The sequence below is a fragment of the Agelaius tricolor genome, unplaced genomic scaffold (genome assembly GCF_023055355.1).
Source record: "Agelaius tricolor isolate 1412-34295 unplaced genomic scaffold, bAgeTri1.0.p SCAF_36, whole genome shotgun sequence".
Classification (NCBI taxonomy): domain Eukaryota; kingdom Metazoa; phylum Chordata; class Aves; order Passeriformes; family Icteridae; genus Agelaius; species Agelaius tricolor.
This window is the reverse complement of record NW_027269296.1, coordinates 221,464-248,485: the sequence shown is the minus strand read 5'-3', so window position 1 is coordinate 248,485 and position 27,022 is coordinate 221,464. Positions and strand designations below refer to the sequence as shown.

At 64.7% G+C, this 27,022-nt stretch overlaps 1 protein-coding gene and 1 long non-coding RNA gene across 7 annotated transcripts in view; one reads left to right on the top strand and one right to left on the bottom strand.

The window, feature by feature from the left end:
* AHDC1 (AT-hook DNA binding motif containing 1) overlaps nt 1–27,022 on the bottom strand; it is a 51,459-nt gene that overhangs the window by 11,244 nt on the left and 13,193 nt on the right. The window contains exon 1 of one of the 6 annotated variants that reach the window (XM_071453453.1): nt 11,390–11,490. The exons of the other annotated variants lie outside the window; for them this stretch is intronic. The gene's annotated coding sequence lies outside the window, so the exon portion shown is untranslated. Of the gene's footprint in view, nt 1–11,389; nt 11,491–27,022 lie in introns of those variants that run through there. 6 annotated transcript variants of the gene reach the window in all.
* Nucleotides 25,451–26,886, top strand: LOC139603046 (uncharacterized). Its single transcript, XR_011683554.1, has 2 exons — nt 25,451–26,417; nt 26,514–26,886. It is a non-coding gene; the product is annotated as an uncharacterized lncRNA (long non-coding RNA).

Sequence of the window (27,022 nt, the reverse complement as noted above, 5' to 3'; positions counted from 1 at the left end):
GGGCGCCGCGGGCGGGGGAGAGCCGGCCAGACCGGGTGCTGCGGCGGGGCCGGGGGGGTGAGGATGAAGAGCGGGGGGATGAAGCGGGCGAGATTGCAGTCACCTCCGCTTCCCACCTCCTGACCCCGCAGCCCTGCAAAGATAACAGCCCCCGAAGACTGCTGACTCGCCTCGCAGAAATCCAATATCCTCGCCTGGTGAACTAATCGACTACCTGGGCTCCCACCTCCCCTGCCCGGGCTTAATCCTGCTGCTGCAAAGCTTTAATTAGTTTAACGGTTTCAGGCTTGACGGAGGTTGGCGGCGAGAGGAATCAGAATCATGGAATGGTTTGGGTTGGAAGGGACCTTAAGACTCATCTCCTTCCAGCCTCCTGCCAGGGGCAGGGACACCTTCCACCCGAGCTGCTCCAAGCCGGCAGGATGTCCTCCCCCACTCCACCCAGACCGGGCTCCCCTTTGGTGGAAAGGGTGCCGTGGGGTGGCAGCACGAGTGTGCAGGGGGCTGCAGGCGCCCCCAAGCCCCGCTGAGCTCCCCGAGGCTGCTGGCACCCAGCCCCGACCCGCAGCGCTGGCACCGGGCGGGCACGGAGGGGCCGGCTTGGCACCGGCGCGGCGGCGGGGGGATGGAGGATTGGCCCCGCAGGACACGGACGTGGTTTGGTGCCCGGCTCCGAGGCCACCCAGACGTCAGGGTGGGGCCGGAGATGCCACCGGGAGACAGGCAGGCGGCAGGGACACAGCCGCCACACAGATGGGGACACGCCGGCCCGCCGCCTCCCAGCCCGCCGGGCGCCCTCCCCACTGCCCCGCCGCCCCGGGGCTCCTCGGGCACCGCGGCCACGCTTTGGGGTGGCCCCAAGTACCCCCACAGGGGCGCGGGGCCCGTCCGGTGCCGCTGTCACCCGTGTCCCGTGGGCACAGCTGGCACTCCCTGCAGGCGTGGGGTGCCCTGCCTGCCCCCCCAGTGGCACGGGGGTGTCCCGCTCGTGTGGCACACGGGGACGCCGCGGCGGCGCCTGTCCCTTGCACGCTCACACTCACACACCAGGGTGGCTTTCCCCCCATCTGGGGGCACCACGGGGGTGCAGCTCCCCCGTGCACGAACCCCCCCACCCGGGGGACCCTGTCCCCTCCGCGCCCGTCCCTCGCACCCCCCTGGGCCCCTCCCGGGCGCCCCCAACCCCCGCCCCAGCAGCTCCCCCAGCCCGTCCTGCGCCTGCTGACACCAATGGAAAATCCCCTCCAGTGACAGCTTCCTGGCAGGCGCTCGCCGAGGGTTTCCGTGCTCCCCAGCCAGCCCCACTGGCCACCTCCTCCCTGCGCCACGCGGGGGGTCCCTCGGCTTCACCCCTGCACCCGACCCCCACACCCCCTCTAATTCAGCATCACGGACCCCAAAGCACGTGGGTCCTGCTCCCTCCTCCTCCTCCCCTCCCTCATCCCTGCCCTCCTCTCAAGTGGGGCACCCATCGGTGCCAGGGGTGTTTGGGGTCCTCTCTGGGCACCACTGGCAGCTCCCAGAGCCCCCACCCACCCTGGGACTGGGAGCAGGGCAGGAGCTGGGGGTTCGGGAGGGTGGGCACAGATGGGTGCTGGGGCACACAGTGCCTGCAGGCAGCCCTGACCCTCCCTTCAGTTGTCACCCCAGGGCTGGAACCCCGCTGTCACATCCCCCCTGCCGTCACCACGTCCTCCCGCTGCCCTGACTCCTCTGCCATGCTCTTAATTAGGAGATGGAGCAGATGGCGCCTGGGTTTCATCTTAGGTAACGGGTCCAGACAAGCTGCTTGGCCGCCAGTTCCCATTGTGGGGCTAGGAGAGGCTTTTTTGGGGTGCCCCCCAAGCAGGGAGCTGCTGAGGGGCCCTGTGCCTCCAATGCACTGCGGGGATGCTGCAGGGACCCCAGTGCCAGAGGGGATTGGCTGGCATGGGGGGCAAACATCCCTGGGTTCTGCCCTCTCACATCATCCCAGGGTGTCACATGCCCAGGGCAGGCTCACAGACCCACCCTGGCACTGGGACGAGGGTCTGGGACCACTGGGCTGTGAACAAGGGGTGCCAAAGGTCTTGACACCCTCTCATAACCCAGAGCTACAGGAAAGTTGGCTGGGGAGTTCATTTCCCTGCAATCCCCCTGGTCCTGGCTACAGGGACCCCAGGGACACTCCCATGCTGCTGGGGACAGTGTTGAGCCAGGGACGTGGCCCTTCTCCTGGCTCTGGATGTGCCACTGGGGTCTCCTGGAGCACATCCCCCCTGGCTGGTGGCATCCCCAGGCCTGGGGCTCCTGGAGCTGTGGCGCCCTGGATGGGCTCAGCCCTCAGCACCAGAACGTGGCACGGTGCCCTTGAGGTGGGCAGGGGTGGGGAGGCCTGCTCAGGCTCCTATTCCTGCTGCTGCAAGAAACCATTTCCCCTGCAAGGACCTTCTCCCTCAGGAGAAATGATCTATCCTGAAATGACCGCCTTCCATGCAAGGACCATCTTCCCTGCACGAAACCATCTCCCCTAAAGAGCCACCTCACCTGCAGTGGGCACTGGCCATCTCCCCTGCAAGGACCATCTCTCCTGCAATGGCCATTTCCCCATAAGCCATCTGCCCTGCCAGGACTCTCCCCTGCAAGAACCACTGGCCTTCAAGCACCATCTTCCCCACAAGGACCATCTCCCCTGCAGTGATCATCTCCCCCATGAGAAATTGTCTCCCCTGTGAGGACCATCTCCCTCTAATGACCATTCCCCCTCCAAGGACTGTTACCCTCAAAGACCATCTCCCTGTAATGCCCATCTCCCCACAATAAACCATCTCCCCACACCAACCAAGCCCCCTCCAGCGACCATCTCTCCCAGCAATCATCCATCCCACCTGTCAGGAGCCCCTTCCCCTGTGCAAGGACCCCTCCTACCACCCCCAGACGTGGGTACCCCGCTGCCCCCGGGTGCTGGGGGCGCTCAGGTGACCCCCGTGGCACCGCCCAGCGTGGATGCAGCCCCCAGCTCCCTTGGTCGTGGAGGGGTCTGACCCCCCTGCCTGGCCCGGGGGGGCTCGGGAGCGGCTGACAGATGGACGGCAGCGATGGTGGCACCTCGGCCGGCTGGAGCCCAGCGCCGCGGTTCAGAGCTAGCAGGGAACGGGCTAAATTTAGCTCTTCCCTCGGTGCCAGCTTTGTTCCCCCGCCCCGTCGAGCCGGCGCGGGAGGCGAGCAGCCCCCGGGCCCCCTGCTCTGCCCTCTCCGTGCCCGCGGGAGGCTACGGGGCACACCAGCGCTGGTCGCTCGGGGTGCCAGCTCGGACACAGGGCGCTCCCGGCTGTGCCTGCCCGCGGTCCCCGTGCGCCGGCGGAGCCCGGGGGGCTGTGCCCGGCGCGGGGAGCGCACCCCAGGGCCCCCGCAGCGCGCTGGCAGCCCTGAGGCCGCGCAGATGGCCGCGGCCCCCCTCCCCGGGCTCCCTGTTATAGCCACAGCATGAGTCACAGCCCCGGTGCGTCCCTGCCCAGCGCCGGCCGCGCCGGGTCATGTAACACCCGCGGGCGCGGAGGGGGCTCCGCCGGCTGCCCCCGGCACCCCCGCCCCGGCCCCGGCGCCCCCGGCAGCTCAGAGCCCCCCGACACCCCCTGGAGGCCCCGGGGTCCCGGCGGCGATGCCCGCGCTCCCCGCCGGGGCGCTGCGGGTTAACGCCGAGCGGAGCCGGGATCCTGCGAGGCCAGTAACATTTGGAAGGCGCCAGATGGACGCGTGCCCATGCCGAAAGCTCGCTCGGCACAGCCATGCTCCCCCGGCGTGGGGCTGGGGGGCTGCCCGGGGCAGCACAGGGGCGCCCGCCGGGAGAGGAGGATGCTGACAATGCCCACCGGGCTCCGGGGCCCGCTGGCGCCCACCCACAGCCCACGCCGGGCACCGGAGCCGCCCGACCGCAGCCCCATCCCGCAGGCCCTGGATGGGGTGCCGGGGTCCAGGTGCTGACACCGCGCCGGGGGGACCAGGTGGGGACCGAGGGGGGGTCTGGGTGGGGGGAGAGCAGCCAGTTGCCTCCCTTGGCCAATTTTAGAAACTGGCTAGACAAGAAAAGCAGAATGAGCCGGGCAGGATTAACGGCCGTGCTGGTGTCAGGGTGGGTTTTTTTCTTTTTTTTTTTTTTCTTTTCTTTTTTTTTTTTTTTTGTGGGAGGCACACACGAGTTGAGCGGAAACTCCTGGCTGTGGATCCTGTTTCCTGGGAGATGCGGCCGGCTGGGGCCGAGCTGGGGTGTGGGAGCCACTGGGGACGATGCCAGCAGCGGCGGGATGGGGCAGGGGTGTGGGGAGGCAGGGGCAGCCCCTGCCCCATCACGCCAGCGGCCTGGCACCCCAAAATATGCGGGCATGGAGGTGGTGCACCCACTACCAGGCCTGAACGTGCACAAGATGGTTGAGCACATGCAGGTGTGTGCACAGGTACGTGCACGGGGGAGGATTTGCACACGCGTGTGCAGACAGGGCTCGCCCAGGGGCACCCACACACCCCCACAGCACTGTGGGCACCAACGGGCACACAGGTGGGTCACACATGTGCCAAGCATGTACAGGCACACACAGACAGGTCCAGGAACACGCACAGGCACTGGTGAGTGCACTATGGGTGCACACCTGTGTTACAGGTACACAGACAGGTGTGCCAGCACCTGGAGGTGCAGCACCCACCTCTGTGGCACAGGATCACACCTGCTTGGAGGTACAACACCCCACGGCAGCACACACAAGCTGCAGGGACGCTCCAGGCACCCAGAACACCACGACAGCACTGCACATCCCCATCCCATACCCTGGTGCTGGCAGTGGAAGCCACTGGGGTTTGACCCCAAAACACAATTCACTCTCCACCCTTGAGAAGCCACGGTGGTCCCCCAAAATCTGGGGGTGTGAAGAAGGGGTGTGCCAGTGCCACGCAGCAGGGACATGGATAGCGACAGGGAAACTGAGGCAGGAGCAGGGTGGGCAGCACCCGGGGTGCTGATGGAACAGGGAGCTGCAGCCAACTATTGCAGAGGTCCTGTAGTGCCCCAGCCCCGGGCTGGGCTCCCACCCAGCTGCCCCCATCTCCGGTTACAGCGCGGCTCAGGCTCCCCGGGGAGGGGACTGGAGCAGCCGGGTCTCTCTGCAGCCACCCACAGCACACTGGCACCCCCGACCCAGCCCCCCGGAGCACACACACCCACAGACACACCAATGTTTGCTCTCCCCCCTCGCCGGGGAGCTCTCCATTAAAATTGGAAGAACACAACTTGCCGGCAGAGCCCCGGCACGGATCGTACACAGCCTGTCACTCACACATCACTTTGTAGATGCCCATAAATTGCTTCATTACCTCTTCTAATTGAGGAGAACGCAGCTGCTGTGGGGCGGTGACGGAGCGCCTTCCCTTTGAAGGATGCCTTGCTCGCCAAAGACGGGTCCGGCAGAGCCGCAGAGCCCCACCAACATCCCAGTAATAATAATAATAGTAATAATAACCATAATGACAGTATCCAGGCAAAATCCCCTGGAAAAGGGCAGTGGGACTCGCATGGGATGGAGCCTGCTTGAGGGAGGGGGCGGAGGGCCTTGGTGGCCCCAACTGGTGGGGAAACTGAGGCACAGGGAAAGATGCACCATGCACATGGAAAGGGCAGGCACAGAAAGCCCTGCATCGCACTGGGACCCTGAAGGGGAACACGGTGGTGACAACATTTAGGGGAAACCCAAACTCAGGGGGTTGAGCATCTCCCTGCCCTCAGATTTGGGGGGCCAGGAGAATGCACAGCACCACCCAAAACTCCCTGGAGAACTTCCCACCCTGCTCAAGGGCTTCATTCTCCCATCTTGGCCGGCACGGCGCCAGGGGTCCTGCCACCCCCGGGTGCCCTGCTCCCCGCACCCCATCCCCACAGGGGCCCCCCGTCTTTGTCTGGCGGCGGCGGGCGGCTGCGGCTGGGCTCGGTCCCCTTGCAGGATACTGCAGAAGGATTTACTGTATTGCAGCTTGTGCTGGCTGCAGCCCAGCGCACAATAGATTAGCTGTAGCCCAGGGCAGCACGTTGCGGGGGAAGGAAGGTGGGATTCATCCGGCTGCAGATTGCAGGGCATTTGCTGCAGTATCCTGCAGGATCCAGACACTCGCTCCGGACACCCCAGCACCCTGCTCCAGCCTGGCACGGGGACCTCGAGGGGCTCCTGCAGCCCCCTCCTCATCCCCTCCATCAAATTCTACAGCAGGAATGTTTCTCGTGGCCACACGGGCTGGGGGACACCCTGCTTGTCCCCTGTCCCCATCTGGAGGTCCGGAGGGGCCGCAGTCCCCGATGGCACTCGGGTGCTGCACAGGGGGACACCGGGGCCCCCCTCGCTGGGTGCACAAAGCTGGTGCAGGGAGGGAGCCAGGGACTGCAAGCAGCACTAATTGATCGCGATTAATTCAGCTCCTACCTCCTCGGGTGGCAGGAGAGATGCTGAGACACAAGCGCAGCCCACAGAGCTCCCCAAACAGGCTCTGCTCCCCCCTGCGCCCCCCTTCCCCCCTGGGGCCCGGTCCCTGCGGGTGCGGGGGTCTCTGGTGGGTGTGCAGCTCCTGCTGCTGCCTCAGAGGTGCTGGGGATGGGTCCTTGGGGTGGACCCACATTCCCGGGGTGCTGTTTGAGGGTGAGGGTCCTGCTAGCACACCACCCTCCCCCCCGAGATGCAGGGATGGCACACAGGGAGATGATACTCAGGCAATGGCACAAGGGAGCAGATGGGCCAGGGGTCACTGATGGCCTGGTGGTGACACCGTGACATCTCCAGCATGCCACCAGCCAGTGGGTGCAAACCAGGGGACGCAGGAGTGCTGCTGCCACCTCCTCCAGGAGCCAGATGCCACCCCACGGGGATACCAGGCACCCTGTGGGCTCCCTGCAGGCGCCGCGGGCGGGGGGACCCCGGTGACCGTCTGGATTTGGAGGGGTTTGGAGCCTGCAGATTCCGGCTCCATAATCCTACGTGGGATGCAGTTTCCACAGCAACAGCGGGTCAGAGGGCAGCGAGGGGAGCCGGCTGCTCCGCTTGGGATTGCAGCGCTGCCGCCGCTGCCGCCGCCGCCGGGCGAGGTGTCGGGGCTCGGGGCGCGGGGTGCCGGGTGCGGGGTGCCGGGTGCGGGGTGCCGGGTGCGGGGCGCGGTGCCCGCCGGACCGCGGTGCCGAGGGCAGGCGGCGGAGAGGGGCCGCGGGGGCGGCCGGGCTGGTGCTGCCGGGGAGGCGGCAGAGGCTCAGTGTGGCGTTGTCAGCAAAGATGTCACTAATTGTCTGCAGGAGCAGCAAACTCTCGTTAACCCTTGGGCAGCCGGCGGCGGGGCCGGGGGCACCCGGGCACCCACGGCCGAGTGTCCCGGGGCCGCCCCAGCTCTGCTTGCGCGGCCCTGGCAGGATCGCTGCACCCACCTGGCCCCAGCGTCGCTGCTGGGACACCAGCGTGTCCCCGCTGGCGGCCGCGGGCAGCCCCCTTGTCCCATGGGCTCTGCCTTTGTCCCCATTGCTGTGGCTGCGCCACACGTGGGCAAGCAGGAGCACAGAGGCTGTGCCAGGGCCACTGAGCAGGGTCACCTCCATCCCCGGCCACTGCCACCCCTGGCCACCTCCTCCACCTCCGTCCATCTCTGTTCCCAGCCGTGTCCCCGCAGGCACACCCAGCGGGCTCAGGGCGTGCAGAGGGTGCCCGGCACCCCACCATGGCCCCCGCCCGACTCACAGCACACTGCACACCTCACCCCGGCTCCATCCTCACGGGAAAAGGACACGCGGTGACGCTCGGGCACAGGGCAGGAGCACCCGCCCTGCCCCGGGAGGCTTGGCCAGGGCTGGCACAGGCGCACGCACCGGGCCAGAGGCAGAAATGGCTTTTCCACCCCAGGCAGCCCCAGGTAGACCTGGAAGCGCTGCCGGGAAGCGCTGACGTGGGCAGGAGCGGGCGGGGGCGGCGGGGGGAGGCCGGGGCCGGGGTCAGCAGAACGCGCCGGCTCCGCTCGCCCCTGCCCGCCGTTCCGCCGACCTTTTGTTCCCACCCCGCACCTTCCCCAGCGCCTCCTGCTCCCGGGGCTCCTGTCCGGGGGCCAGGGCAGGGGGCCCCTCCGATCCTGTGGGTTTTGGTGAGCAGTGTGTGCCCAGCGGGGCTCAGGGCACAGGGACCCAAATGGTGAAGGGGACGTGGGCACATCCAGCCCCAAGGTGAGGTGGCTGAAGGAGGTTGTGGGGGCTCTGTGTGGGGGATCTGAACCCAAACCTAAAAACCTGACCCCCACCTCCCTGACAGCCCTGGGGGACGAGGGGGAGGAAGGCAGCACGGCTCAGCATCCCAGGGAACCCATCCCAAAGCACAGCCAGCCTGGTGAGCTCAGTGAAGGGGATGGATCCTCCACAGCAGCAGAAAATGTGTACAAAACCAGTGCTCCCACTGCAGGCAGCCACTGGGACTGGAAAAATGCAGGGCACAGCCCTCTGCCCCCCTTCCTGGTCCCCCAAGAGCCTGGCAGCACACAGGGACACAGAACTGCTGGCCGAAGCTCATCCTGCACGGGGACAGCACCGGGGACCCCAGGAGAGAGCCCAGCTCCCCCCACAGCCGCCCTGGGAGGAGCCGGGCTGGGCAGGTCTGGACTCGTCCAAAGACTCTCCCAGCCTCCAAGGATTTTCGGCTGGGATTTCCTGTGAGGGACGCGGGTCTGCAGATGTCACAACACTCCGGGATTTCTGCTCCATGAGCTCCTTGGACCCACACTCGTGTCAGCCTCGTGGTGCCCATTGGTGGGGAGCCCTTTTGCCAAGGCTCCCAGGGTAGCACTGTGAGACTGGGACAGCAACACCGTGCCCAGCATGGCTAACTGCTCCTGCAGGGCACCCTGCAGCTGGCACTGCCTCCAAACAGCTCCTCGGGGCAGCCCTGCCTGGGGGCCTCCTGGTCCCTGACATTCCTTCCATCCCTTCCAGCTGGAGTGCAAACACTCCCCTGGATGCAAATTCATCCCACTGCAGGGTGCAAACCCAGAGCTGGGTGAAGCCCTCCCCTGGATACAAATCCACCTCCAGATACAAATCCACCCCTAGATACAAACCCTCCCTGGGTTCAACTATTCATCCCTGGGCGCAAACACATCCCTGGGTGAAAATTCATCCCACTACATGGTGCAAAGGCACACCTGGGTGAAAATCCACCCTGCAGTGATGATTTATCCCTAGATGCAAACTCATCCCTGGGCCCAGGTCCAGCCCCAGGGTGCTGCTGCTCCCCAGAGGGTTCTGTGCTCGCCTCTCCTTCCCCAGCTGCCCCAGCCCAGCCCGGTGTGGCTCTGTCCCCCAGCAGTGCCACAGTCTCCTGCTGCCAGCCGCGCCCTCCGGATCCGCAGACAGGTCTCTCCCCCCAGGCTCCCTGCTCGGTGTCTGGCTGAGCTAAGCGTATTTAGCGCTTTTAATTGTTCTTAATAAATCAATCCCGCCAGCCCCTTAAATCATTTTTGTGGCTTCCCTCGCAGCCGTCCCCGCGGCCGTGCCGGTGTGGAGCCTGCTGTCTGCAGCGCTGCCGGGGCCGTGGCCGGGATGGGGCACTCAGGACACACCCCAGCCCACCCCACTGCCCCTCTGGGGCGGTCAGGATGCACCAGCCCACCCCACTGCTCCTCTGGGGTGGTCAGGACACAAAACCCACCCCAGCAGCCACCCCACTGCTCCTCTGGGGCGGTCAGGATGCACCAGCCCACCCCAGCTCACCCTGCTGCTCCTCAGCCCCAGGAGCTGCCTGAGGGGGCTCTGCCTGCCGGGCAAGGGGCCCCATGCCTCAGTTTCCCTCCCTGCGTGGGTGTTTTGGGGATGCAGCAGCTGCTTGCCTTCTCCCTGCTGTGTGGGCTCAGTCACCCCCGTACTGCAGTTTTTGGGGACACTGAGGGACCACAGGTGCCTTCTCTCACTTCTCCTCCCCCCAGGGCCAGAGGGGAACAGAGATGGTGACAGTGGATGTCACCCGTGTGGCACTGCTGTCCCTGGAGTGTGGAGGTGCCTGGACAGAGGTGCCCTGTGCTCCAAGCCCCTGGTGCCACCATGGACCCAGGGACACGTGCCATGCCCTGCCATGCTCAGAGAGTGCTGAGCCCCCGAGGGCACAGGGTGAGGCCAATCCAGCTTGGGACACCCACGTGGGCTCAGTGCAGGCCCCAGTCCAGGTGATTTGCTGAGGCTGGGATGATGCTGACACCAGCTGGATGACAGCACTCCTATTTTGGGGTCACATTACATACCCCACACCATCCTGAGCACCCTGCAGCATCCCAGGGCACCCTCCTGCTCCATCCACATCCAGCAGTGCATCCTCATCCATCTGCCAGCCAAGGTGCATCCCCCTCACTGCACCGCTCAACCCTGCATCCTGCACATCCCAGCACCCAATCCTGCATCCTGCATCCTGCATCCTGCACATCCCAGCATCTAACCCTGCATCCTGCACATCCCAGCACCTAACCCTGCATCCTGCACATCCCAGCACCTAACCCTGCATCCTGCACATCCCAGCACCTAATCCTGCATCCTGCACATCCCAGCATCTAACCCTGCATCCTGCACATCCCAGCACCTAACCCTGCATCCTGCACATCCCAGCACCTAACCCTGCATCCTGCATCCTGCATCCTGCACATCCCAGCACCTAATCCTGCATCCTGCACCACCCCAGCACCTAATCCTGCATCCTGCACCATCCCACCACCCAACCCTGCATCCTGCACCACCCCAGCACCTAATCCTGTATCCTGCACCACCCCACCACCCAACCCTGCATCCTGCACCACCCCACCACCTAATCCTTCATCCTGCACCATCCCACCACGTAATCCTGCATCCTGCATCCTGCACCATCCCACCACACAACCCCACATCCCATCCATCACCATCCCGCCAACCACTCCAGCCCTGCTGGCATTTCTCATGGAAAGGATGAACACCCAGCACCCAAGTGGGATCAGCATAGTCCCCAGCCCTCTCCAGGCTCTCAGGGCTCAGAGTTGCACAGGGGTGACAGTGACACCCAGCTAGATGGCAATGGTCCTATTTTTGGGGACACGCTTTGCACCCCACCCCATCACCAACACCCTGCAGCACCTCCCAGGGCACCCCACCCCACATCCTGCTCCATCCCACCAGCCAAACCCACACCCTGAAGCATCCCATCCCCTAAACCCTCATCCCAGCCATCACCAACCCCACAAGCACCATCTCACCCACCCTCCAGCCCCGCTGGCATTCTCCACGGCAGAGAGGAACGCCCAGCACCCAGGATGGCTGCCGGGGGACATGTCACCGAACAGACTGTGCTGGCTTTGGGCAAAAAACAAACCCGGCAGGGCTTGGAGGGAGAGAGCTAACCTTGACACAGTTGCAGCAGTCACTAATAGCAGGCAATATGCCTGTTCTTGGGGGACTGTTGCAGTTGCTAAGATACTGGCAGCCGTGTGAATGGAAATGGGTCAGTAAACCTGTGGAGAGATAGTGTGACACTGTAACCGGCACAGCTGTTGCAGCCTACATCGAAATCCCACCCTTTCAATATTTATCACTCTCCGCCTTCGGTTCCTTCCTCCCAGCAATTTTTTCCACGTTGGTTTTGCCCGGGGTTGGTGAAATCACCCCAAAGACTTTAATGAGCTGAGAGGTGGTGGAGCGATGGGATGGGGTGGAAAAGGCGAGGTGCAGGGGGATGAGGAGGGAAATGAAAGCCCCCACTTTGGGTGGGTGCCTGTCCCCCCTCCCCGCCCCACTCCATGAGCAGGATGGAGCCAGTTCTTGGAGAGATTTAACAGGAAACAGGCTATAATCCCCCTGGTAGGAAAACGGGTGAAAAGGTCAATTTACTTCTGTCCCTGGTTTAGGCACTGTGGTGAAATTACACACTTGCAGGAGCCGCTGCGCATGGCTGGGAGAGGAGGGAGCCATGCCCGTGTCTGTCCTGGCTGTCCGTGTGTCCGCCCCGAGCCTGCCCAAGGCGCCCTGAGCCTGCCCAAGGCGCCCCGACCGCCAGCAGCACCCATGAGCCCCAGGGCAGCCCCGCAAGTGCCACCCGTGCATCCCAGCTGCCCATCCCGTGCCCACAGGTGCCCAGCCCCGACCTCAGTGCCCCAGCACCCCCTAAAATGCTCCAGCACTGCCCGCATGCCCAAACTGAGTCTCCTCAGTGCTCCAGCACTTCTCCAAGTCCTCCAGCATCCATCCAACTCTTCAATGTCCCCACCCCAGGTACTCCAACATCCCTCCAGTGTTCCAGCATCCTCCCATGTACTCCAGCACCCCCATGACAAATGCTCCAGTGTCTCTGTAAATGGTCCAGCATCTCCCCAAACACTCCAGCATCTCCCCAAACACTCCAGCATCTCCCCAAACACTCCAGCACCCCCAAAAGGCTCCAGCACCCCCAAAAGGCTCCAGGCCCCCCCCACAACACCAAGCCCTGATGCCACCACCCCCTGCCCCACACTGGGCTCAGCTCCCCGCTGCCTTTGGTGCTGCCACAGCCCAACTGGGGTGGGAAGGGTTGGGCTCTCCCTCCCCGCCAGGCCCTGGAGCCAGGACACAGCCACGGGAGGACGCTGTGCAGTGTCCCTTGTCCCTGCCCCAGACTGTGCAGTGTCCCTTGTCCCTGCCCCAGACTGTGCAGTGTCCCTTGTCCCTGCCCCCCGGCGCTGTCCAGGTGCAGGGCAGGCTGCTGATGCTGCTGCTGCTGCTGCTGGGCTGGGACCCTGCTGCAGGGAGGAGGGTGAGAACATCTGGTCACAGGGAAGAGGGACAAGTCCAGGGAAAAATGCCGAGCTCCTGGAAGAGGCCCTCACTGCCTCGGCTGGGGTGGAACAAGGCCCAGCACCCCTCTGCGCCACAGCTGCGCCGGGGAAGGGAAACTGAGGCAGGCAGTGTGAAGTGGGGTCACGAGGGCACCGGGGTCACCCCCAGCTCCCCGGCTGGAGGAGCATCGGCCATGATTCCCAGCACCCGGGGGCAGCAGGGAGGGAAGGGGAGGCTGCAGGGAGCGAGGGGAGCAGCGAGATCTGCTCCTCCCAAAGACGCTCCTGCCACCCCCCCGCAGGTGGCTGGAGCAGAACGGTTGATATGGAGACAGGGAAGCACAGACTGTCTGGGTAAGGTGACATTCGACAGATGCCAGGTTCAGACTCGCTCCAGCCAGTATTCCACCCCCTCCCTGCCTGCCTCCAGCCCCCACGCAAAGGCATCTGCGGGGGGAGGCTGGGCAGGTGGGGCAGAGGGGCACCCTGAGCTCTGCTGGGGGGTGAAATGCCACCCTGTCCCCACCCTGGGCTACCAGCGCCCTCAGTGTCCCTTGCCAGGGCAGACTGGGAGCCCCTGGATCCCCAGGCCTGGACCCCGGGGTGCAAGCCAAGGTGCCGTGTGAGCACCCACCCAAAATGCTGGGGAACCCTGCCCCGTGCCAGGCAGGCACAGCTGGAAGATGTGGGGGACACATCTGGGGAAAGGATCGCCCCCTCCACCCTGATTGCACAGAGGGCAATTGGCTGATGCCTAAGAAGAAATGGGCCAGCTTTGGGGGGAGCACAGGCTCCACACCTCCCACCCAGGCAGGCAGACACTGGGCATGACAGCCCCTTGTCCCCAGGCTCATTGCCCAGGGAGGGGTCCCGGGCTGCCAGAGCCCCCTCCCCAGCCGCAGTCCTGTCCCTCTGCCCCTCGGCAGGATCCCTGCGCCCTGGGACCCCTGCAGGCTGGAGATCAAAGGGATGCTGGAGGGATTCCTGGCATGCTGCAGGCGGGCAGGGAGGGACAGGGCAGCGGCACGGGACGGGCACCCCCGCACCCAGAGCAAGGCTCCCGGTCTGCAGGGAAAGCAATGGGGTGACTGGCGGGGAGGGGAAGGAACAAACACAGGGGGTGCAGCACTGGGAGGGGTGGGGGGAGCCCCCAGCAGTCTCCTGTCAGATGCCCTTGTGCCAGGGGTGCACCCCCAGACCCCGGGGCTGGAACGGCTCCCCGGGTGCACCGAGCAGGATGAGGGGGCTGCCAGCCCACACAAAGCCCCTCCAGCCTCTCCCCGCGGCCCGGCTGCTGCTCCCTGACCCCCTGTGCGGGGAGGTTGGGAGCTGCTAATGAGCTCTGAGCTCGGCCCTTTCCCAGCGCCCCGGGCCGGGTGGCCCCGGCAGGTGAGGGCAGCGCTCAGGGACTCCGTGGTACGGACTGCTGGAAACGGGAGGCGCCTGCCGAGGGGCTGCAGAGCCTCCGGCATCGGCAGGATGGGCTCCAGCACCGGCTCCAGCTCCTGTCTCCTCTTCCTCACCCTCTGTCTCCCAGACATCCCCAGTCTGCCCCGCAGAGATGCTTGGCACGGCCCCAGCTGGACACGGCCCTAACCTGGGGACACCCCGCACCCCCAGAGGAGGGGACAGAGCCCCTCTCCTTCCTGCCCCCTCCATTGCATCTCCCTCCTTCCTCCTTCTCCTCTCTGCCCTAAAGCCAGGCGGATTTCACCGCTCTGCTGAGCTCCAAACTCCACTTCCAGATTTTCAGAGCGACCTTCTGGCTACCTGGATCCGGCACTGCAAGATGCCCTCTCTGATCCCCCCTCCCCTCCGGCCCCCCAGCATCCCCGGGGGAGCCAGGGCTGGATGCAGCCAGGAGCGGGATGCAGGGGAAGCCAGGGGTGGCCGAGGAGGAGGAGAAGGAGAAGGAGGAGGAGGGAGAGGTCGGGCTGCACCTGGATGCAAGAGCAGCCTCAGGAGGCTCGCGTTGTTGTGTTTAATCCAGCCTGGCCCAGGGAAAAGCAGGAGCATGGTCAGAGGGAGCCTGGCAAACCCGCTGCACGTGTGGGAGGTGCTGCCGAGGTTCCTGGGGCAGCCTTTGACCTCGCTGCCCACACGGAGGGTCCCCCAAAAGGGCCCCCGCTCTCCTTGGGACACTGCTCTGCAGGGATGGGCTCACTCCACGGGCTGCTCTTGCCTCCCCAAGCCCGGATCCTGCCCCAGGGGCAGCCATGGGTCTGTGGGACCCCTGTGTCTGGCTACCACTGATCGCAGATAACCACGGGGAAGAGGGAGAAAAGAAGGGAGGAAAGACATAAAACTCACAAAATATCCCAAACCCCCATTCAGGCACATGAGGCACCATGAGGTGTAGAAAAGCAGAAAAAAAAAAAATCCATGGAAACAACTGGAAAAAGCCCCAAAGCCCCAGGTCACCCCCAGACGCTGCCCCCTGCCCTCACTGCTCTCCCCGCTGGTTATTTCCAGCCCTCTGCATCCCCCCTCCTCCTCCTCCTCCCCGTTCCCTCCCGGCACCCTGCTCTCCTCCGCTCGCTCTTGCATTCTGGTATTTGGTGTGTTCCTCAGCTGCAGGAAATTCCTGATGCTCTCCATCATGCAGGCTGTGCTCGCATCCCCCGCCCTGCCCGGCTCCCCTCCAGAGGACAGCCATGTGCCGGACAGCCAGCCCAGCGCCGCCATCCTCCCTCCCAGCCACCGCGTCCACCGCTCTCTCTTCGCCTTCTCCTTCTCCTTGGGCTTTTTTCCCTTCAATTATTTTCAACTCTAACCCTGCAAAACTCCCCCTCTCCATCTGCGCCAGGGGCTGAAGCCGCCCAGCTCCGGCCATTCCCCTGCCTGGCTTTTCCCTCCTCGTCTTCCTCTCTTCGCGAGACCGCTCCTGATCTTATTTTAATTCGTCTCAGACGGTGTTGGAGTGTTATTTTAAGAGAGAGGATATGCACAGACATTGTGTTTTCTGCTTTTTCCTGGCCCCAAGCCAGGCTCTCTGGGCTGTCAGCTACCCACTGTGTTGCAGTCACGTGTGGGAAGAGGCAGCCAGAGCCAGCCTCACAACTCCTGGTAGCAACATGGAAATCAAGTGTGCACTTTCTTCCCTCTGTATGTGTCTGTATTATTAATAGCGTCTCTCTCCGTGAGTTATCCATAATGTATCCTAATACCTGTCCGTGGGTAAATGATGTATCAGGGAGCGCTCCCGGCCCTGGCTCCGCGCGCCACCGAGGGGGGACAGGCGTGGTGGCAGTGCCACCATCACCCCCGAGGTGTGGCAAGGGGATGGGGGACAGGACAGAGGGATGGGGGTGCAATCTGTAGCCACGAGCTGTGCCGGTGTGTCCCAGCCTGCTGGCAGCCTGGTGAAATGGGCATGTGGGGAGCAGCGGGGCGTGCAGGGAGGACGGGGCCAGCTGGCACTGGGATGGCACTGGGATGGCACCGAGCGATCCCTGTCACTGGCCAGGAGGTGCCGGGGGACACCCATGTCCCACGCTGTGGGCACTGACGCTGGCTGCCCTGAGCTCACAAAGGAATGGGGCAGGTCACTGCACACCTGAGGGACTGCAGGAGGCTGGTGGGCAGCAGGGGAGGTGCAGGATAGACACACGGCATGGGCTGGATTGATGGACACAGCACAGAGCTCAGAGCTTGGACACAGAGGAGTCCCAAGAGGCTCCACTTTGGCAGGAGATGCCCAGAGGAGTCCAGGGGGCTCCCAGCCCCAGGAAGCTGAGCAGGGCATACACACACACCCAGAACTGGGGCAGCACCCAGGCCCCTGCGTGCAATGGCAGCTGGTGCTGCCCCTCTCCAGGCTCTGGGGACCCCTCTACATCCTGGGGATGGAGACGCCAGGGCAGGTAAACAACCTGGGACCAGGGTCTTCCCAGTGCTAACCAGTAATATAGAGACCACATATTGATCCATGCTGTGCCTACACCCCCATTACACCTCTAAAGCAGATGTGCCTGCAAGAGCACGTGGGCACGTACATCCCAGCCACCCCTGTGCACCACCTTGACACACAGATGTGTGCAGGGGCTGTTTGAATGTGGGGCTGCCAGCAGTGTCCCCAGGCAGCAATGTCTCCAACCAGCAGTGTCCCTGCCTGCAGTGTCCCTGCCTGCAGTGCCCCACAGTACCCCCACACATCCCTGCTGGGACGCCGTGCCCATGCCCACGCGCCGTGCCCAGGCTGCTGCAGCGTGCAGGGACAGAGGAGCACCCCAAGGCCAGGGGTGCCCAGGCGGGGCAGCCCTGCCCCCAGCACACAGCGGGAGCAGTGTGGGTGCCAGCACCCAGCTGGGGTCACGGGGAGCAGGAATCCAGGAAGGCGAACTGGAGCTCAAAGCTTCACATTTCTGGATTCTGGTTCCCGTTTCTGCTCCCGGCTGTTTCCATGGAAACTGGCGTCGGACCTGGGAAAATAAGGTTAGGGTTTGCAGTGGAGGCCCACTGCCAGCCTGCCTGCCTCTGCGCCCCTCCGGCCCTGCCTCTGCCGGGGCACACGCCCGGGTACCCCCATGCCTGTACCCACACGATGCTCAGGTCTGGGGCTGAGCCACACCGGCACCCCCTGGCATCTTCCAGCACCCTCTGTCCTTCCAGGTGACCCCTGGGAGCCTGGCAGGCACTGGGTAATTGGGGAACTGGAGCCACCACGCTGCTCCCTGGTGTGCTGGTGAGGGTGGCAGTGGCACCCACTGGACCCACAGCCCTTCCCTGCCCTCCCACTCTCTTCCCTGGGGCTCCAAACATGGCACAGCTCAGCCTCCATGGAAACTTCCCAACAATGCTCATGTGGCCATGGCACCCCAGCAGCCCCACTGGGACAGGGGACACTGAGACTGTCCCCACTACTGACACCCCATTTGCGGGCTTTACCAGGACCCAGCCTCAAGAGTAACATCATCCTCCCCTTCCCCAGCTCAGGATCCCCAGTTGCTCCAGGGAAGGTGGGGAGTTGGAGGGGGGAAGAGAACCAGGACACGACACCTCGGGGGAGCCGTGAAGACTAATGAATGGAGGCTTTTAAAAAGCACTTTGACTGAGAAGTGCTATAGTAGGAACTAATTATCCCTCCCGCCTGCGCGCACCCTCGCACGCTGGCGCAGCCGCGTCCTGCTCCCTCCCGGAGCCACAGCTGCAGAATCACAGCCAGCCCCGCGCTGCACCGAGCACCAGGCGGCCACGCCAACCAACAGGCACTGCCCTGCCTGGGGAGGATCCCCTCTGAGACCCCTCCTGTGCCCCCCGTGCGCCTGTGCCCCCCGCTTTGCCCCACGGCCCCCCTGGCAAAGCTGGCAGCAGCAGGCTGGGGGCACAGGGTGGTGCTCACCCCCCCCTCCTTGCACTGGGGTTTTGGGGAGTGTTTCCTTTTTAATTGAAATCCGCCATTTTGCAGTGATGGCAGGTAGGCTGGGCCGCCTGTCCCTGTGGATGCTCAGGGATGGACGGCACCTGGCACGGCGGGGAGGGCGGCGGAGCTGGCACAGACCCTGTCCCCGGCAGCTGTGACCCTGCGGCCCGGCCAGCGGGACCAGCCCCTCTCCCTGCTGCCCAGCTCCCAGCAGCAGCCAGGGGCAGCGGGGAGACACAGGGAGACGCCCCAAATGCTCACCCCAGCAGGTCCCCACGCCGCCACCCTGGAGCACCCGCAGTTTTGGGGCGGTGCCGGCGGTGCTGCCCGTCCCTCCGCACCCCTGGATTGGGATCTGGCACCATCCCATCCTGCCGGCCCAGCACTGCCCGCTGCCCCATTTCGCATTCCAGTGTGGGCCGGCCCCGCTGCCCTCTCACTCCCACCCCCACCCCGGGCTGCGTTTCAGCTGTTGTTGAATTCTGTCCAGGCTGGATTCATCACAAGAGCCCTCAAGCGGCTGCAAACAAACAGAAAAAACAGGGAGCAGGAGCGCGCAGAGCGATCGATCGGCGCTGGGGGGGCCTGAGGCCCTTTGGCAACGCCAGACCAGCCTCAAATTCCTCACTTCCAAGAGAAAAGGAGCTGGGGATGAGCGGCAGGAAGAGGGGGATGGAAAGCACAACAGCCACCAGGCGCTGGACCATGGCGGCGGAGCCCCCAGGCACGGTGCTGCGGCGATGGGCACAGAGTGGTGCTGCCTCTCCCTTCCTCGCCGAGACGGGCTCGAACCGCTCTGAAACTTCCCTCTTGTGGTTACTGCAGTCAAAAAAGCAAACAGGAGACTTGGGTGCATTGAAAAAGAAATAGGAAACGGGCACAAAGGGTGGGAGCACCCGCAGGGATGGGGTTTGCCCCGCAGCGGTGGCACTGGGGTGGGTGCTGGGTCAGGGTGCCCGTCCCTGGGGCAGGGGGGAGAGCCCCTCACCCTGGCACTGCAGAGGGCAACGTGGGGCATGTGACGGGCAGCTGTGGCCCCAGATCCCAGGGAGGGATGGTGATGGCAGGGGAAGCAAACACCAGCCCCGCTCCGGTGGGAATTGCCACCCCTGGAGCTGCGGGGTCAGGTTGCTGCGCCTGGGTTTTTAAGAGGGGCTGGATAATTTTTACCACCACTAACGATCCCATCTGTGCCTGACACGCTCCAGCTCCGAGCCCAGCATTCCGGCAGGGCTCCCACACCTCCCTGCCAAGCCGCTCCAACTCGCCTCCCCCTGCCTCGACTGCTGACGGCACAGGGCCCGTGCACGGTGCTGCTGGCACAGGGGGCAGCCGTGCTCCTGGCGTCTCCTGGTGCCACCACTGTACCCTTCCACCGTGCTCTGGAGGACTGGGGGTGACAACCATGGGGTGGCCAATGCGGAGATGTGGCAGTGACAGGGATGCTGCACAGCCCGGGGGCACAGAGGAGCCTCTCCAGCTTCAAGGAGAATTTAGCAGGGCTTTTTTTGGCAGTAGTCCCTTGCAGGGTGACACTTGCTGTCCTCTCTGTGCAAGGACAAGGACCCTGGGATGTGCTGGCACCATTTGCCCTCTTCCTGGCTCCAAACAAAGACCTACTAGAGGATGCTGCTTTTTGGGAAGGGGGTTTGCAGCATCTTGCCTGCAGAACTCCCTGCCAAATCCCATCCAGTCAGGAGCTGAGGGGCACAGCACTGGTGCCTGCAGCACAAGGCTCCTCTCCCTGCAATGTCAACCTGCTGCTCCACATCCAAGGCTGCCCTTGGAAAAGCTGTCGGCTGCGCCGGCTGGTTTGCCAAGCCCAGGACAAGCTCTTTAGCTCGACTCTGCCAGAACAGATGCCTGGGCGACTGTAATTCTTCCTAGCATGGATGGAGGGGGGGATGTGTGGAAAAAAACCCAACCTCATTTAAGCATTGCAGTGGCTGTTCCTCCTTTCCCCAGCATCCACAGCATCGCAGCCCCCCAGAGGGTTCCCCAAAACCTGAGAGGTGAAGCGGGGAGAGGCTGGCTGATGCCAGGAGGGAAGGCAATGCCCAGAGGGAGGCTGGGGTGGCACAGCACTCGCTGGAGCTGAGCAGGGCTCTGCTGCCAGCTGGGGAGGAGAGAGCGACCCGCTGCAAGGACAAGTGGGAAGCGCGAGCTCGGCGTGCCACCGGTGTCCTTGCAAACGCTCGCCTGCTCTGTCTCGATGCTCCCCACAACACAACGAGCCCGTTCTCATGGCAATGTCCTCTCCAAAGAGCACAGGGAAGGGAGCACGGTGACACGCTCTGGAGGGGCCGTGCTCCTTGTTCCCCCCAGCACAGCACGGCTGCGGGGCAGGAGCTCCAGCCCGGCCATTGCACTGCTGGAGGAGGCCGGCAGCCTTTCCACATGGATATTTTCTTCCACTGACTGCAGTTTGGGGCTGCCAAAAGCCAAAACAAGAATGGAAACATCCCATTTTGTTGGCAAAAATTCAAGGCAGGGTTGGGGTTTTTTTTTTTTTGGTTTCGGCCTTTTCCTTTTTTTTGTTCTTGTCTTTGGTTACGAACGGAAATTCCCTGCCATGAAATCATGACGAAACCCCAAACCAAAACACAGCTTGGAGTGAAACCTTCACCCGATTCTCCATGGATCCCATGTGGGGCTCGTCCCAGGGCTGGGATCACCCCCACACAGCCCTGGGACGCGGGACCGAGCCCAGACCTCATTGCCAGCCCCAGCCCTGTGGGAGGTGAGGGGATGTTGTGCTTGGGGGCTCCCTCCAGGGACTCGATGTAATTCCAGCCTTGGAATGTACCACTTCCAGCCCTGGTCTGCACCACCCTGCCTTGGTGATGGCACCTGGCAGCCGGCACCAGGCCTGACAAAGCACAGATTTGTCCAAAGGGAAACTGGTCCCTATGGATGGGGCCAAGCAGGGACCGGGATTGGGGTGCCAGTGGCTCCAAGCATATCATTAGAGCAGTGTTTGCTCCCAGGAAGGTGCTTTGCAAGAGCAGTTGCTGGGAAAGGCCTCATCCAGCCCATCCCAGGGAGTCCGGATGTGGCCAAGCCCTGGGGCTCACCCCTGCAGCCTGCCCAGCATTCTCTCCTCCCATCCCCTCTTCCCACCAGATGTTGGGGCTGGAGGATGAAACAGCTCTTCCCACCCCGGTCCCCGCCGCATCTGCCTCCAGCTCCCGTTCCGGAGCCTGGATCAGCCAGGCAGGCTCAGCGAGGCCGAGCCTTTGTCCGGCCCCCTCCCTGCCGCGCTGCCCTTATCAGGTCCAGCCCAGCCGCCTTGCCAAGCGCCGGCACAGGATGGCGGCAGCCCGGCCTGCTGGGGCCCTTCTCTCCTCCTCCTCCTCCTGCCCCAAAGGCCCTGCGGCCATGTCGCCTCCTGCTCAGCACTGCCAGCACCTCTCCTCCATCCCTGCCTGTCCCCAAAACCGGCGGACCCCCCCTCACTAGTGAGTGCTGCGCCCCAAACCACGCACTGGGCACAGCATCACTGCATCACTGCATCACTGCATCACAGTGTCACTGCCCTGCTCCTCCCTGGGGGCTGCAGCCGAGCAGGGCTGGGTGAGGCGGGGTCCGGGGCAGCGTGGAGCCGGGTTATCTGTCTGCAGAGCTCCGTGTGCAGCAATTAACCTCAAGAGAGCAGCCGCGGCTCCTGCCAAGAACCACATTAGGTGTGTGTGGCAGCGTCTAGACATGTGAGAGACCAGAGGCCTTGATCTGGAGGAAGGCGGCTCCATCCCTTCCCCCAGCCCTTGCCCGCCGCCCCACAGGGACCCCCTCGCTGGGGTCTGGCCAGCACCGAGCACGGAGCACCGGGAGGGAGCGGGGACGGCAGCGGGAGGCTGGGCTGAGCATCCATCCCTCCGTGTGGGTGTGGCTCCAAAGAGCTCCGGGCTGGGCTCTTAAACCAGGACCCTCTGCTGGGCACACGGCACGGCACGGCACGGGATCCTCATGGGTGCATACCCTCAGGCCCCCAGCCATCGCCGGGAGGAGGAGGAGGAGGAGGAGGAGGAGAAAGGAGGTGGCAAGCACTGCCTGAGCCATCTCTCACCAGGAGATGTGACAAACGTCCCATGGAGCCAGCAGCAAGCCCTGTGATGAGTCCTGGAGCAGGGATGGTGGGAAGAGACCCAGCTCGCTGCTTCCCCATGCCAACCCTGTCACCTGGGGCAGGTGGGATGGAGCCAGGTGGGCGCCGTGGGGGCTGGGCACCTCCCTGCCAGTGCCCCTCACACCCATGACACCCCCTTGCTCTCACCTCCCGGGTGCAGCCACCCCAGACGGCTGCAGGATGCTGGGGAGAAGAGATTTTCCCGACGTTAATTAATTAAAATAAACAGCAAATTAAATACAGCAAAATTAAAATAGCTCCGGAAATTAATTTTCAACAAAACCCACCTGGAAAGGCTGGATATTTAAAGAATTAATGGAGCCCTCTGAGACCATAAAGAACCGCTGAGCTCCCAGCATCCACCAGCCCCCTCCGAGCCCGCCCGGGGACGCAGGGCTGCGGGGACGCTGCGATGGGACCTGGAAAGGGACCTTGGGAAGGGACCCAGGATGGGACCCGCACTGCTGGCAGCTCCTGCCTCGCAGAGCTGCACATGCCTGCAGCTGCCACGCTGGGACGGAAGGACGCTGGAGGGATGCAGGGATGCTCCACACCATCCCGGTGGGAAGCACCGGCCCCAGCTCTGCCTTGGTTTGACACAGGGCCCTGCAGGGGCACCGAGCTCCTGCCGGCTTTGCCCGGTGGCTGGGGGCAAACGCTGTGGTCCCTGTGTCACCCGCTCGAGCACAAGGACGTCCCCGTCACCCTCCTGGCCAGAGCCCGCTGCACCGAGGGAAACCTTGACCTCCAAACCCCATCTGCTGGGTGCCCCGGGCCCCCCACATCTCTCCCCGCGCATAATCCCCCGGCCCGGGCGGGATTACTGTGCAAACGGGCCGCGCAGCCGGACAAAGCTCCTTACCAGGCTCGGCGGGCAGAGCGCGGGGGTCGCGGGGGGCCCGGCGGGGCGCGGGCCCGGCTCCGGGCGGGCGGCGGACGGGCCGAGGTGCCGGGGAGCATTCCCGCGCCCGCCGGGCTCCGGCCCGACACCGGCACGGCTCGGCACCCACTTTGGCTGGGCTGTGCCAAACCGCCCGGGGCCGGGAGGCCCATCCGGCGCCAGCCCTCCCACGGCCGAGGCGGCGTTTCCTCTCCCTGCGCCCAGCGTGCGCACAGGCACCGGCGGGCGAGAAAAGGCTCCGGAAGGAAATGGAGAAAGCAAGACTAAGCTGGCAGGTGGAGAGCAGGAGGGGCCGCAGTCACCTCCGCCCCGGTGCGCGGTGCCGAGGGGCACCTGGGGGTCCCCAGCTCGCTGGGGTGCCCGGCTGCGCTGCCACCGCTGGGCTGCTCTACTTCACCGTCCGGGGAAACTGAGGCACGGCGGCCGCGGCCTCATGCGGAGCCCCTGGAGCTCCCGGGCAGGGAACCGCTCCCCCCCGCCGCGGCCGGGATGACACCAGCTCCCCATCCTCCTCCCGCTCCACCCTGTTCCTGCAGGAACCCAGGAGTCCGGGCTCCGGGCAGGCAGCCAGGGCCTCCCTCCTGCTGCCCCTCCCGCCCTGCCTGCCCCGGCCCCGCGGCCGGCTCGGGCCCTGGCTCCGCGTCCCTGCCCGGTTCCCGCCGGCACACACCTTCCCACCGCGTGTCAGGGCGACCTTGGAGCGCTGCCGCGGCCGCTCCGTGCCAGACTCCGCGGCGATGCCCGCGGCACGGCCGGGGGTGACGGATCGGCAGGAAGGGGGATTTTTTTCCCCATTTGTTTATTCGTTGGGTGGGTTTTTTCCCTTGCCGGAGACAAAGGCAGGCTGTGTGCCCGGGCGCGGGGTCCGGGGGCTGCCGGCGGTGCCGGGACCCCGCGGCGGTGCCGGGCCAGCCGCGCCGGGGGCTCTGGGTGGCCGGTTTCCTCCGCACACAGATGGCTGTTTCGACTCAGTCGAGCGCTTGACCTAAATCTCCTCCTGATCCACGGGAGCTGCAGTCCCTCAGCAGCACAGCTCAAGGCAAGGAGGAGGAGGAGGAGGATGAAGGGGGGGACCGCGGCCAGCTGCGGACCGGCGGGAGGGTCGTGCCGGAGGGCCCCCACCCCGGGTTTGGCAGCAGGGCCGGCGGAGGCGGCGGTGGAGGGAAGGAGGGAGGGAAAGGGGGGGTGGAAAAAAAAAAAAGTCTCCCACGCTTCGAGCTCCAGCGCCGGCCGCCCGCGCCTGCGTGCTGCACCCACCGGGACCGGGCAACCGCCCCGCCGGGCTCGACGCCCCGGCAGACCACTTCCTCGGAGAGGGGCCCGGCGGAGGAAGCTCCAACGGCTCGAAAGTTTCGCCTGTGACTCAACCGCTGGCTGGGGTGACGGAGCCGACCCCGCAAAGGGGGGGGGCCTGGGATCCCAGGGGTTCGGGGCATCGGGGTGGGGGATTTTTTTGGGTTCCCCAGACGAGGGTTGTCTGCGAGGCATGGCGCTCCACCCCCAGTGTCGGAGCAGCCCAAACCGGCTTCCCAGCGACAGCAGAAAGCTTTTAAAATCCCCTACGCGCGGCATGACTCACTCCAGAGCCAGTGCCCAAAACAAGCTCCGACACGGAGAGGAATGGCGAGAGCAGGGATGCTGGGGGCGGGCAGGAGGGGCTGGGGAGGGCCGGGGAGGGGGAAAGGGGGAGACAGAAGGAGGGAGAGAAAAGAGAAGAGGCAGAAATAACAGCATCTGAAACTCTGCCTGCTGGAGGCTAATTGGTTCCGGCACAGCCTGGTTTGTTTGGCAATGTTTCCTCTAATCCTTCAGGCTCCGCGCTCCCGGCCCCAGGGACATGGGGACATCTCGACACCCGGCCAGCGCCACTGCGGCACTCCCAGCTTGGACCCCCTCCCACTCGCGGATGCAGATGGATGATGCTGCGACCGGCTCTGCCCACCCCGGGGTGCCCCCGAATCCTCCAAGGCTCTGCACTCCCAGCCCCAGGGACACGGAGACATCTCAACACCCAGCCGATGCCCCTGTGGCACTACTGGCTCGGATCCCTCTCCCACCCTGGGATGCTGAGGGGTGACGCTGGGACCACCCTGAAGTCCTGCTGGGGCTGCACCCTGCCGCGGCAACATCCTGGGAATGGGATCTGTGGTGACACCCTGGGGATGGGGTCCCTTCCGCAGCGCTGGGCGCAGGGATGCTCGGAGGGCTGGGGCGGCACAGGGAAGGGAGGGGAGGGGAGGGGAGGGAAGGGAAGGGGAAGGGAGGGAGGGGAAGGGAGGGGGAGGCCCCCACGGCCCAGCATGGCCGAGCCAGAGCACTAGCCAAGAGTCGGCAGCTTTGTTCCAGGTGCCGGTTCCCTTTTTTTCATTAGGCTAATGGGATGCGGATGCATTATTCCATTCCACATGCTGCTAATGAACCACTCAGGCCAGTGCATTTGCATTAATGTGCAAAGCACTGGAGGAGGGTGGAGTGGCTGCATCTGGCCAAGGCTGACCTTCCCTGCACCGCCCAGCCTCCCCAAACCGCACTGCGCTCCCACCACTCCCCCACCACCCACCGGGCCCAGGAACTCCTCGGGATGGCTCCGACCCACATTCCAGGACACCAGGACACTGAGCCACCTCGTACTTGCTGCCCACGTTGTCCTCTTGCCCGTACCGTGCCTGGCCAACTCCACCACCCCTTCCCATATGGATCATGGACGACACCCCCTGCCAGTGCCCCTCTCTGTACCCTGTCCCCAAGGCACAAGTGACCACAGCATTCCTCCTGCACCCTTCCCTGCTCCCCAAAAAGGGATCGCTCCCGCCTCCTGCATGGAAACCTGCTCGGCGTGTCCCTCCTCCCTGGTTACTTGGACTGGGACCTCCCAGCAGCACCCCAGAGCTCCCCAGGGGAGCAGGGGGCCCTCTCCAAGCCCCCCCAGCCCAGAGCTGGCAGGCAGCGCCGGGCGCGGGCGTCACTGGAGCCCTTGGGTTGTTTGTTACGGCTCCCAACTGCCTCTGTCCCCGGAGAGGTTTCGAAGGCGAGTGACCCACGAACTGGAATGCGCAAAGCCTCCAGCAAACAGAGCCAGCTGCCTGCGCCCGTGCAGGGGGGGTGGTGAGGGGAGAGCAGCCAGCCCCGGCACAGCACAGCACGGCACGGCATGGCACGGCACGGCACAGCCCCAACACAACTGCACAGCCCCCATGTCCTCCCAACGTGGGCAACCACCTGGCTGAGCTGAGGTAAGAGCAGCCCATTGGTCTTGCCAAGTCCCCAGTGTCATCAGCTATCATCAAGGTCCCCAGGCCCCCATGTCCCACTTCCTCCCTTCCTCCCAGCCTGTTATTTGGCAGCACATGGCCTCCCAGAGCTGTGCTGGGATCGTGCTTTGCCCTCGCCTGCCTGCAAGATGAGTCCTTGGGTGGCCAAAGGACCTTTAGGACATGGGACGGCACAGTGGCAGTGCCAGACCCCTGGCCTTGGTCTTTGCCACCTCCCAGGTGCTGGAGGGCTCCTGCTGGAATCAGGGTGGGTGAGCACAGCCCTGCTTGCCCCGGGTGGGCATGGCAGGGCCTCAGCAGCTCCGTGCCCGGCAAGTGTGCGAAGCCCCTTGCTGGAGCGCGTGCACGCGGGTGTCTGGGTCTGTCACAGCCCGGTGAGCAAGTTAATCTCAGGCTCCCTGACACGTGGAATAAAATCGCGATCCCATAATGGAATTCATTCGTCTTCCTGTCCAGGCGGAGAACAAGCCCTCCACTGCCCGCTGGGGCTGGGGCTGGGCCAGGCCAAGGTGGCCAGTGCCCAGCTCCCCGCCGGGGGTCCCTGCCGCACCCCCCTCCTCCCTGCC